Genomic DNA, 12,238 nt, shown 5'->3' with positions numbered 1-12,238 from the left:
GCTCTAATGCCATCCATTTCCCTGTAAATTCTATGATTTTGTCATTTTTTAATGCAGAGTAATACTCCATTGTGTATAAATGCCACATTTTTTTTATCCATTCATCCATTGAAGGGCATCTAGGTTGGTTCCACAGTCTAGCTATTGTGAATTGTGCTGCTATGAACATCGATGTAGCAGTGTCCCTGTAGCATGCTCTTTTTAGGTCTTTAGGGAATAGACCGAGAAGGGGAATAGCTGGGTCAAATGGTGGCTCCATTCCCAGCTTTCCAAGAAATCTCCATACTGCTTTCCAAATTGGCTGCACCAATTTGCAGTCCCACCAGCAATGTACAAGTGTACCCTTTTCCCCACATCCTCGCCAGCACTTGTTGTTGTTTGACTTCATAATGGCTGCCAATCTAACTGGAGTGAGATGGTATATTAGGGTGGTTTTGATTTGCATTTCTCTGACTGCTAGAGATGGTGAGCATTTTTTCATGTACTTGTTGATTGATTGTATGTCCTCCTCTGAGAAGTGTCTGTTCAGGTCCTTGGCCCATTTGTTGATTGGGTTGTTTGTTCTCTTATTGTCTAATTTTTTGAGTTCTTTGTATACTCTGGATATTAGGGCTCTATCTGAAGTGTGAGGAGTAAAGATTTGTTCCCAGGATGTAGGCTCTCTATTTACCTCTCTTATTGTATCTTTTGCTGAGAAAAAACTTTTTAGTTTGAGTAAGTCCCATTTGTTGATTCTAGTTATTAAATTTTGTGCTATGGGTGTCCTATTGAGGAATTTGGAGCCCGACCCCACAGTATGTAGATCGTAGCCAACTTTTTCTTCTATCAGACGGCGTGTCTCTGATTTGATATCAAGCTCCTTGATCCATTGTGAATTCACTTTTGTGCATGGCGAGAGAAAGGGATTCAGTTTCATTTTGTTGCATATGGATTTCCAGTTTTCCCAGCACCATTTGTTGAAGATGCTATCCTTCCTCCATTGCATGCTTTTAGCCCCTTTATCAAATATAAGGTAGTTGTAGTTTTGTGGATTGGTTTCTGTGTCCTCTATTCTGTACCATTGGTCCACCCGCCTGTTTTGGTACCAGTACCATGCTGTTTTTGTTACTATTGCTCTGTAGTATAGTTTGAAGTCTGGTATCGCTATACCGCCTGATTCACACTTCCTGCTTAGCATTGTTTTTGCTATTCTGGGTCTTTTGTTTTTCCATATGAATTTCATGATTGCTTTCTCTATTTCTACAAGAAATGCCGTTGGGATTTTGATTGGCATTGCATTAAACCTATAGAGAACTTTTGGTAATATCGCCATTTTGATGATGTTAGTTCTGCCTATCCATGAACAGGGTATATTTTTCCATCTTCTAAGATCTTCTTCTATTTCTCTCTTTAGGGTTCTGTAGTTTTCATTGTATAAGTCTTTCACCTCTTTTGTTAGGTTGATTCCCAAGTATTTTATTTTTTTTGAAGATATTGTGAATGGAGTGGTTGTCCTCATTTCCATTTCAGAGGATTTGTCGCTGATATACAGGAATGCCTTTGATTTATGCGTGTTGATTTTATATCCTGCCACTTTGCTGAATTCATTTATTAGCTCTAATAGTTTCTTTGTAGACCCTTTTGGGTCTGCTAGGTATAGAATCATATCATCTGCAAATAGTGATAATTTAAGTTCTTCTTTTCCTATTTTGATGCCTTTAATTTCTTTTGTCTAATTGCTCTGGCCAGTGTTTCGAGAACTATGTTGAACAGAAGTGGTGAGAGAGGGCATCCCTGTCTTGTTCCAGATTTTAGAGGGAATGCCTTCAATTTTTCTCCATTCAGAATGATGCTAGCCTGAGGCTTAGCATAGATTGCTTTTACAATATTGAGGAATGTTCCTGTTATCCCTAGTTTTTCTAGAGTTTTGAACATAAAGGGATGCTGTACTTTGTCGAATGCTTTTTCTGCATCTATTGAGATGATCATATGATTCTTATTTTTAAGTCTATTGATGTGGTGAATAACATTTATTGATTTCCGTATATTGAACCAGCCTTGCATCCCAGGGATGAATCCTACTTGATCATGGTGCACAATTTTTTTGATAAGTTTTTGTATCCGAGTGGCCAGAATTTTATTGAGGATTTTTGCATCTAGGTTCATTAGAGATATTGGTCTGTAGTTTTCTTTCTTTGAAGTGTCTTTGTCTGGTTTAGGTATCAGGGTGATGTTGGCCTCGTAGAATGAATTTGGAAGTTCTCCCTCTTTTTCTATTTCCCGAAGTAGCTTGAAAAGTATTGGTATTAGTTCCTCTTTAAAGGTTTTGTAAAACTCTGCTGTATACCCATCCGGTCCTGGGCTTTTCTTAGTTGGTAGTCTTTTGATGGTTTCTTCTATTTCCTCAATTGATATTGGTCTGTTTAGGTTGTCTATATCCTCCTGACTCAATCTGGGCAGATCATATGACTTAAGAAATTTATCGATGCCTTCACTATCTTCTAATTTATTGGAGTATAAGGATTCAAAATAATTTTTGATTATCTTCTGTATTTCTGAAGTGTCTGTTGTGATATTGCCTCTTTCATCCCGTATGTTAGTAATTTGAGTTCTCTCTCTTCTTCTCTTTGCTAGCATGGCTAAGGGTCTGTCGATTTTGTTTATTTTTTCAAAGAACCAACTTTTAGTTTTGTCAATTTTTTCAATTGTTTCTTTTGTTTCGATTTCATTTATTTCAGCTCTGATTTTCATTATTTCTTGCCTTCTACTTCTTTTGCTGTTGTTTTGCTCTTCTTTTTCTAGGATTTTGAGATGAAGTATGAGATCATTTATTTGTTGGTTTTTTCTTTTTTTAAGGAATGAACTCCAAGCAATGAATTTTCCTCTTAGAACTGCTTTCAATGTGTCCCATAGATTCCGATATGTTGTGTCTGTGTTTTCATTAATCTCTAAGAATTTTTTAATTTCTTCCTTGATGTCTTCTATAACCCATTGATCCTTCAGTAACCTATTGTTCATTCTCCAAGTGATGTATTCTTTTCCCTTCCTTCTTTTATCATTGATTTTCAGTTCCATTCCATTATGATCAGATAGGATGCATGGTATTATCTCTACTCCTTTATATTGTCTAAGAGTTTCCCTGTGACATAATATATGATCTATTTTTGAGAAGGATCCATGTGCTGCTGAGAAAAAAGTGTAACTGCTTGATGTTGGGTGGTATATTCTATATATGTCAATTAAGTCTAGGTTATTAATTGTGTTATTGAGTTCTATAGTTTCCTTATTCAACTTTTGTTTGGAAGATCTGTCCAGTGGTGATAGAGGTGTGTTGAAGTCTCCCATGATTATTGTATGGTGGTCTATTAGACTCTTGAACTTGAGAAGAGTTTGTTTGATGAACATAGCTGCACCATTGTTTGGGGCATATATATTTATGATTGTTATGTCTTGTTGGTGTATGGTTCCCTTGAGCAGTATGTAGTGTCCCTCTTTATCCCTTTTGATTAACTTTGGCTTGAAATCTGTTTTATTTGATATGAGTATGGATACTCCTGCTTGTTTCCGAAGTCCATATGAGTGATATGATTTTTCCCAACCTTTCACCTTCAGCCTATGTATGTCTTTTCCTATCAAATGCGTCTCCTGTAGGCAGCATATTGTTGGGTCTTGTTTTGTGATGCATTCTACTAGCCTGTGTCTCTTGATTGGTGAGTTTAAGCCATTAACATTTAGGGTTATTATTGAGATATGGGTTGTTCTTCCAGCCATATTTGTTTATTTATGTTACTAAACATGGTTTGTTTTCCTCTTTGATTATTTTCCCCCCTTTAGTGTCCTACCTCCCACTGTTGGTTTTCATTGTTATTTTCCATTTCCTCTTCCTGTAATGTTTTGCCAAGGATGTTTTGAAGAGATGGTTTTCTAGCTGCAAATTCTTTTAACTTTTGTTTATCGTGGAAGGTTTTAATTTCATCTTCCATCCTGAAGCTTAATTTCGCTGGAAACACAATTCTTGGTTGGAACCCATTTTCTTTCAGTGTTTGAAATATGTTATTCCAGGATCTTCTAGCTTTCAGAGTCTGTGTTGAAAGATCAGCTGTTATCCTGATTGGCTTACCCCTAAATGTGATCTGCTTCCTTTCTCTTGTAGCTTTTAAAATTCTCTCCTTATTCTGTATGTTGGGCATCTTCATTATAATGTGTCTAGGTGTGGGTCTCTTATGATTTTGCACATTCGGCGTCCTGTAGGCTTCTAGGATTTGGGGTTCTGTCTCATTCTTCAAGTCTGGGAAGTTTTCTCGTATTATTTCATTGAATAGATTGCTCATTCCTTTGGTTTGAAACTCTGTCCCTTCCTGTATCCCAATGACTCTTAAATTTGGTCTCTTGATGTTATCCCATATTTCTTGGATGTTCTGCTCATGGTTTCTTAACAGTCTTGCTGAGCTGTCTATGTTCTTTTCAAGTTGAAATACTTTATCTTCATTGTCTGATGTTCTGTCTTCTAAGTGTTCTACTCTGCTGGTAGTATTCTCAATTGAGTTTTTAAGTTGGCTTATTGCTTCCTGCATTTCTAGGATTTCTGTTTGTTTGTTTTTTATAACCTCTATTTCCCTGTATAGTTGATCTTTTGCTTCTTGGATTTGTTTATGTAATTCATTGTTGAAGTGATCTTTCATTGTCTGATTTTGCTGTCTGATGTCTTCCTTGAGACTCCAGATCATCTGAAGCATGTATATCCTGAATTCTTTATCTGACATTCCATCTGCTGCAGCTATTACCTCTTCTAACGTTGAGTTGACCTGCAATGCTTGTGGTCCTTTCTTTCCTTGTCTCTTCATACTGTTCGCGTTCCTTTCTACTTGGTGAAACTGTTGTGCTATTGAATTTTCCCCCTATATATTTATATTGGTCTTGTATAGTTGCAAAGTCTCCCTCGCAGGTGCGGGCGGCGGCTCTGTCCCTCTGCGGGCCGCTAGGCTTGTTCTGTCGGTGGTCACAGTTCTGTCTACTTTGCAGGCGCAGGCAGTGGCACTGCCCCTCTGCAGGCCTCTGGGGCTGTACTGCCAATGGGTCGAAGGTGCGCCTACCTTGCAGGCGCGGGGGGGGGGGGGGCGGCTCTACCCTTCCTCAGGCCACTGGGCCTGTTCTGTCTCTTGGTTGCAGGTCTGGCCTGTTCTGATGGTGGTCACAGTTCCATCTACCTTGCAGGCGCTGGGGGGAGGGGGCGGCTCTGCCTCTCAGCAGGTCGCTGCTCCTCTTCTGCCGGTGGGTTGCAGGCCCGCCTACCTTGCAGGAGTGATTGGAAGCTCTGTCCCGCCGCGGGCCACTGGGCCTTTTCTGTCGGTGGTCACAGTTCCCCTACCTGGCAGACGCGGGGGGTGTGGGGCGGCTCTGCCCCTCAGCAGGCCGCTGGGCCTGCTCCGTGCATGGTCACAGTTCCCTCTACTTTGCCGGCACAGGGGGAGGGGGCGGCTCAGCCTCTCAGCAGGCCGCTGCTCCTCTTCTGCCGGTGGGTCACAGGCCCGCCTACCTTGCAGGAGTGATTGGAAGCTCTGTCCCGCCGCGGGCCACTGGGCCTTTTCTGTCGGTGGTCACCGTTCCACCTACCTGGGAGGCGCGGGGGGTGGGGGGCGGCTCTGCCCCTCAGCAGGCCGCTGGGCCTGCTCTGTGCGTGGTCACAGTTCCCTCTACCTTGCCGGCGCAGGGGGAGGGGGCGGCTCAGCCTCTCAGCAGGCCGCTGCTCCTCTTCTGCCGGTGGGTCGCAGGCCCGCCTACCTTGCAGGAGTGATTGGAAGCTCTGTCCCGCCGCGGGCCCCTGGGCCTTTTCTGTCCGTGGTCACAGTTCCACCTACCTGGCAGGCGCGGGTGGTGGGGGGCAGCTCTGCCCCTCAGCAGGCCGCTGGGCCTGCTCTGTGCGTGGTCACAGTTCCCTCTACTTTGCCGGCGCAGGGGGAGGGGGCGGCTCAGCCTCTCAGCAGGACGCTGCTCCTATTCTGCCGGTGGGTCGCAGGCCCGCCTACCTTGCAGGAGTGATTGGAAGCTCTGTCCCGCCGCGGGCCACTGGGCCTCTTCTGTCCGTGGTCACAGTTCCACCTACCTGGCAGGCGCAGGGGGTGGGGGGCGGTTCTGCCCCTCAGCAGGCCGCTGGGCCTGCTCTGTGCGTGGTCACAGTTCCCTCTACCTTGCCGGTGCAGGGGGAGGGGGCGGCTCAGCCTCTCAGCAGGTCGCTGCTCCTCTTCTGCCGGTGGGTCGCAGGCCCGCCTACCTTGCAGGATTGATTGGAAGCTCTGTCCCACTGCGGGCCACTGGGCCTTTTCTGTCGGTGGTCACCTGGCAGGCGCGGGGGGTGGGGGGTGGCTCTGCCCCTCAGCAGGCCTCTGGGCCTGCTCTGTGCGTGGTCACAGTTCCCTCTACCTTGCCGGTGCAGGGGGAGGGGGCGGCTCTGTGTCTCAGCAGGTCGCTGCTCCTCTTCTGCCGGTGGGTCGCAGGCCCGCCTACCTTGCAGGAGTGATTGGAAGCTCTGTCCCGCCGCGGGCCCCTGGGCCTTTTCTGTCCGTGGTCACAGTTCCACCTACCTGGCAGGCGCGGGGGGTGGGGGGCGGCTCTGCCCCTCAGCAGGCCGCTGGGCCTGCTCTGTGCGTGGTCACAGTTCCCTCTACTTTGCGGGCGCAGGGGGAGGGGGCGGCTCAGACTCTCAGTAGGACGCTGCTCTTCTTTTGCCGGTGGGTCTCAGGCCCGCCTACCTTGCCCAAAATGAGAATTCTGACTCAAACCCAGACAGCAATCCCTGAGTTAGCCAGGAGCACAGGAAGCCTTAGTGAAGGGAGGGATTGTTGAGGTTCCAGCCAAGAAAACCCAGTTGGGTCAGCCAGCCACTGGTCCAAAGGACATGAATAAGGCTGGCCAAATCTCCTGCGGAGCACTCCTCTTCTTTTCTTTAAGCAGCCAGGTAAGTTCACACCCCGCCCCATCCGAACTTGCAACTTGCGGGGCACAGCGAAGGTAAGGGCGGGCAGACTTCCATTGATGAGATCAGGCCAGCTGTCACCCCTGCTCGGGTCGCGGCCCCTATCTCCTTCTTGGTCCCAGTCAGGTGCAATGTCCCCCACACCCAGCCCCCCCAACCACATGCAGGATCACTTGGGTTCTTTTGGACAACTCCATGCTTTCAGACGCTGCACCCATACATTCGTGTGACTCCCTCCAAGGCACACATCTTCAGCCCTCCATGCAAGCACATATGCTCGCCACATGCATCCGCACCACACACCTGAAACTATCAATTAAAAGGCACACAGAATCCTCACATACACAAACCTTTGAACACATACACACCTTAAATAGACGTAAAGAGATACCTTGCTCATGGACGTACACACTGCACAAAAAACACCACCTGCAAATCCACCTTGACACACAGCATTTAAGGCTAAGCACACACCCAATATACATATGCACACAAGCTTAAGCTAGTACACACTCACCACAGCATGATCACAAACCCTGAAACACACATTGAACACACCCACACCCAGACCGCACCCTCAGTCACACTGATTATAATCAGGCAGAAACATACAACCTACAAGCGTGCATGCACAAGCACATGCCTCATACCAGAGCTCGAACCAAATGCATACCACACCAAACACTTGGGCTAAAACATGCACCGCATACACACCCCATATACACCGGTCCACACACTGAACACACAGACGTACCGCACCCGAGCGCGCACACACGCGTACATGCATACATACATACACACACAGCCCGCCCCCGCCTTCTCTCTGGGCGGAAGAGCAAGTTGTCTCTAAATAAAAATAAAAAAGGGGTGGGATATGGCTCAATGGTTAAGCACCCCTGAGTTCAATCCCCAGTACCAAAAAAAAAAAAAAATCTAAAGCAAAATGTGTCCTTCCAAAAAAAAAAAAAAAGCCTTTTTCTACCTCTCGTAGCATTCTCTGCACACAATCCATATAAGTGCTTGCCCAATTTTGTTCCAGAATTTAAATATTTATCTTCATCACTATACTATGAGTCCCACTGTAGAAGCAATCTGGTCTTGTTAATCTTTGTATCCCAGATGCCTGGCACAGAATCTGGTACATAGTAAATATTCAGGATGTGTTTGTTGGGTAAACGTAGAACTATAGCAAAATTATCCGTGCCCATTGAAACACTGTAACATCTACCCCAAAGAGTATTTTGGATTGGAGGGGCTATCCTAAGTCCTACAGAGTAAGTCATCATATATGTAGTGACCTAAGATATAACTCTTCAGCAAACAACATTGTTCTAAATATTGCACCTATCAATTGCTATGATATGTATATTATTTTCTGATATAATTAGGCTGGTGGAGTTGCTTTTTTGGAAGGTTTTGAAGCCTACCCAATAAAAATACACACTGGCTTGAAGACTAGCTTATGCATAGTCAGGACCCCTAAGAACCCTGGGCTGAACAGCATCATGGACTGCACCATTCTCCAAGTTCTACTTCTCTCTCATGAGTTGATCTTCCAACTTCTCATTACAGGTGACAATGGCTATTCTTTTCAAAGATTTAAAAAATAAAAATCACACATGAATGTGAATGACTTTCCCACTTACAACCTCCCACTTCCTTCTAGAATTGAAGGCAACAAGAAGAGAGCAAAGTAAAACACAGAATGATGTAAACAATTTGAGATTCAGGGATTCAGAGAGCCCACCGAGGTACATGACAAGGTAAGTCCTGGAGGTTGGTGGGGAGGTAATTCCTGGAACATGGGAATTGTTCAACAATAAAAAAGAAAACTCCTTCAGAGGAACTGCCATTCAGAAGGCATTAAAAACTATGAAGAGCAACTGGAAGAAAAATTGAATGTTCTATAGAAAGTGGCCTCACCTTAAGTTCATAACTGAGCAACTGCCATCTCTCCTATGGACCAAGTAGCAATGTGCACCATGAAAGTATTAATGACAAATTCACCTTGTTTTCAAGTATCCTCTGGGTTGGGCTGTGGGTCCATTGTTAGGACAGTGCTGGAAAAGCCTGTGGAAGTCAAGACAGGCATGTCCAGGACACAGATAACTCACTGGTCCACAGCCCATAGATGAGTTGTGTAAATGCCCACATATCCTCCTGCATGCAGGTTTTAAATTCCTCAGCTAAGATTAAAGTCAGCTTTTGATTATAAAACTAGGAGAGACTCTGAAAAGGAGGAAAATCAGCAATGATTCTCAACTATGGTGTTTATCAGAATTAGTTGGAGAGTTAACAGCTCTCAGGCCCCAGCTCACTGGGGGAGAACTGGCTGAGCCCTGGGTTTTTACCAAGTCACCAGGTGATTCTGGCACACATAGGTGTTTAAAGACCACCAATATAGAGCACTCACTCTCAAATTTGGCAACCCATTTTTGAGGGGAGGGTAAGAATGGAATAATTACTGATAGCTAGGTCTCCTGAAGAGATTCTGATTTCAGGGGCCTAGGTAGAGCTTGGGCATCAGAATTTTTTAAAGGTCCCCAGGGGCAGCCGAGATTGAACACCACTGATAGGGTTGGATCGTTGCTATCTCCAAAGGAGAATAACTGGTCCCCAGATATTCAAAAACCCCATCAATCATAGTTTGAATTCCATATTCTTATCCACCCTGTTTAAAAGCAGAATCCACAAATTTGTTGGTGATGATTATCATTTCCCTTCAATAGAATATAATACAATCATAGAATAATTAAAAGGGAAAACCATTAAAAACCACCATTACCCTTGCTTCTTATCATGAATAGTGTTAACCCTAGCTGTGCCCTCACCATGTACACTGGAGATATTGTACTAATTACCTGAAAGAGGGCGGAAAAGGGCCACTTCTCCGAACTGTCCTTCACTGTTCTGACAGCTAAGCTGACGCCAAGTTTATTGTAAATCTCTTCACCAGTTTACTAGATGGGAACATCTACCCCCAGAGAGGGGCCAGCAGGTAGGAGCAGCTCTCCTCTTACCTTCTTAGCACTCATTTTACTCCTGCTTAATTCTCCACTGCAGTTTCCTGAGATGTGCACCTGGAGTATGAACGGAGAGAAGGAACGGGGCCCAGGACTTGTATTCTAAAGCAATTTGGTTGCTCATTAACTCTGTGACTGCAGCCAACTTACTAAGCCTTTCTGAGCCATATCCTCCTCATTTGTAAAAGGAGGTAATACCAAGCATGGAGGCATGCTGGGGTGACTAAGTGAGACCTTGCAGCTCATGCACTAGTGCAGGGTCTGGCACACAGCAAGTGTCCCAGTGCCAGGCACCCAGTAGGCACCACAAAAGTGCCATCTATTGTGGTTTCTGCTTTTGATGATGGCATTGTTCTATAAAGTACAAAAGGGAAACCACTACCCATAAATCTTACCTGTTTATTACAGGAACAAAGTTAATTTTTTTTTTTTTTTTGCTTCCTCCCTCTTAGGAAATCTCAAGATTGCCTCAGGAAGAAAGGAAGATTCAGGTCAATGATCTACATGAGAGATGAAAAGTGCTGAAATGAGCTACTGGTGATGTTGTCACCTTTGGGTCCCATTACCAGCAGGGCTTTTTCTGTTTTGATTCTCAGTGCCAGAAAGGTTTCTGGAGATCATAAAGCCTAGTACGTTTTACTCATAGAGAAATGGAGTTCCCAACACCAATAATAATAATAATAATAATAATAATAACAATAATAACCACCCAATCAATACATGGGCTAAGGAAATGAACAGACAACAGAACAAGAAATACAATTGATCAACAAATATATGAAAAAATGTTCAACATCTCTAGCAATCAGAAAAATGCAAATCAAAATTACTCTAAGATTCCATCTCACAACAGTCAGAATGGCAATTATCAAGAATACAGCAACAATAAATGTTGGCCAGGATGTGGGGGAAAAGGTACACTCATACATTGCTGCTGGAACTGAAAATTAGTGCAACTACTATGAAAAGCAGTATGGAGATTCCTCAGAAAACTCGGAATGGAACCACCATTTGACCCAATTATTCCACTCCTCAGGTTACACCTGAAGGACTTTAAAACAGCATACTATGGTGATGCAACCACATCAATGTTTATAACAGTTCAATTAACAATAGCCCAGCCATGGAACCAACCTAGATGCCCTTCAATAGATGAATGGATAAATGAAATGTGGTATATATACACGATGGAATATTACTCAGCCTTAAAGAAGAATGAAATTATGGCATTTGCATGTAAATGGATGGAGTTGTAGAATATCATGCTAAGCAAAATAAGCCAATCCCCAAAAAACACAGAACAAAGTTTTTTTTGATGGATACTAATTCACAAAGGTGCGGGGGTGGGAGGGTTAGGGAAGAATAGAGGTACTTTAGATTAGACAGAGGGCGGTGAAGGAAGGGGAATGGGTATGGGGTTAAGGATAGTAGAATGAATCAGACATTATTACCCTAAGCACATATATGATTACATGATTGGTGTGATTCTACATCATGTACAATTAGAAGAATAAGAAGTTATACTCCATTCATGTATGACATATCAAAATGCTTTCCACAGTCATGTGTAACTAATTAGAACAAATTTTTTAAAAAGGAAAAAAAATAAATGGAGTTCCAAGTTTAAATGGTACTTACAGCATGTTGGATACTATCTAGTTAGAGTCAGAATTAGCACTCAGGTGTGGAAGAAGCTATAGTAACGTCTGATATTTTTATAACACTAAAGAGTTTACAAAGCACCTAAGCAAAATATCTCTTCAACATTACCTCTCCATCAGGATTTCTCAGCCTTAACACCACAGACACATGCTGCTAGATACTTCTTTGTGTTTCAGGCTGTCCTGGGCATCGGGTTGTCTAACACCATCCTGGGCCTCTACTCACTGGATGCCCTATACAGTGACAACAGAAAACCTCTCCAGACACTGCCAAATGTCCTCTGGAAGGGAAAACTGTTCACAAGGACAGCTCAAATGCACAAAGCCAAGTCCACAGAGGCTCAGCAACTTGCCCCAGGCAGATCTGGAAAGGGGGAGTTAGGGGAAAGATAAACAAAAATCCAGTGATTATTCTAGATTCCCCTCTGCTGAGTAAAGGTGGCTTTCATGCCATGCTTTTCCTCCTGTGGAAGACAAAAACACTGTAAACAAGAACCTGAAAAGCTTGCTGAGGCCAATTGTTTCAAACATGCTGTTCATGAAATATCAATGGTCCCCATCACAAGATCCAGAAAGTGAGTTTACTATAATTATTTTTAGCT

General features: G+C 43.8%; 1 long non-coding RNA gene across 1 annotated transcript in view; it reads right to left on the bottom strand.

Moving 5' to 3' along the window:
* The window catches only part of LOC124103023 (uncharacterized), a 72,752-nt gene extending 62,505 nt beyond the window's left edge, over nucleotides 1-10,247 (bottom strand). The window contains exon 1 of the long non-coding RNA XR_009228209.1: nucleotides 9,973-10,247. This is a non-coding gene — a long non-coding RNA (uncharacterized LOC124103023). The remainder of the gene's footprint in view (nucleotides 1-9,972) is intronic.
* Nucleotides 10,248-12,238: the final 1,991 nt, after the last annotated feature.

Source organism: Marmota monax, unplaced genomic scaffold, assembly GCF_021218885.2.
Source record: "Marmota monax isolate L192 unplaced genomic scaffold, Marmota_monax_Labrador192_F-V1.1 WCK01_AAM20220418_F8-fsc00059, whole genome shotgun sequence".
Classification (NCBI taxonomy): Eukaryota; Metazoa; Chordata; class Mammalia; order Rodentia; family Sciuridae; genus Marmota; species Marmota monax.
The sequence above is the reverse complement of the archived record's forward strand: the minus strand, read 5'-3'. Positions and strand labels throughout refer to the sequence as shown.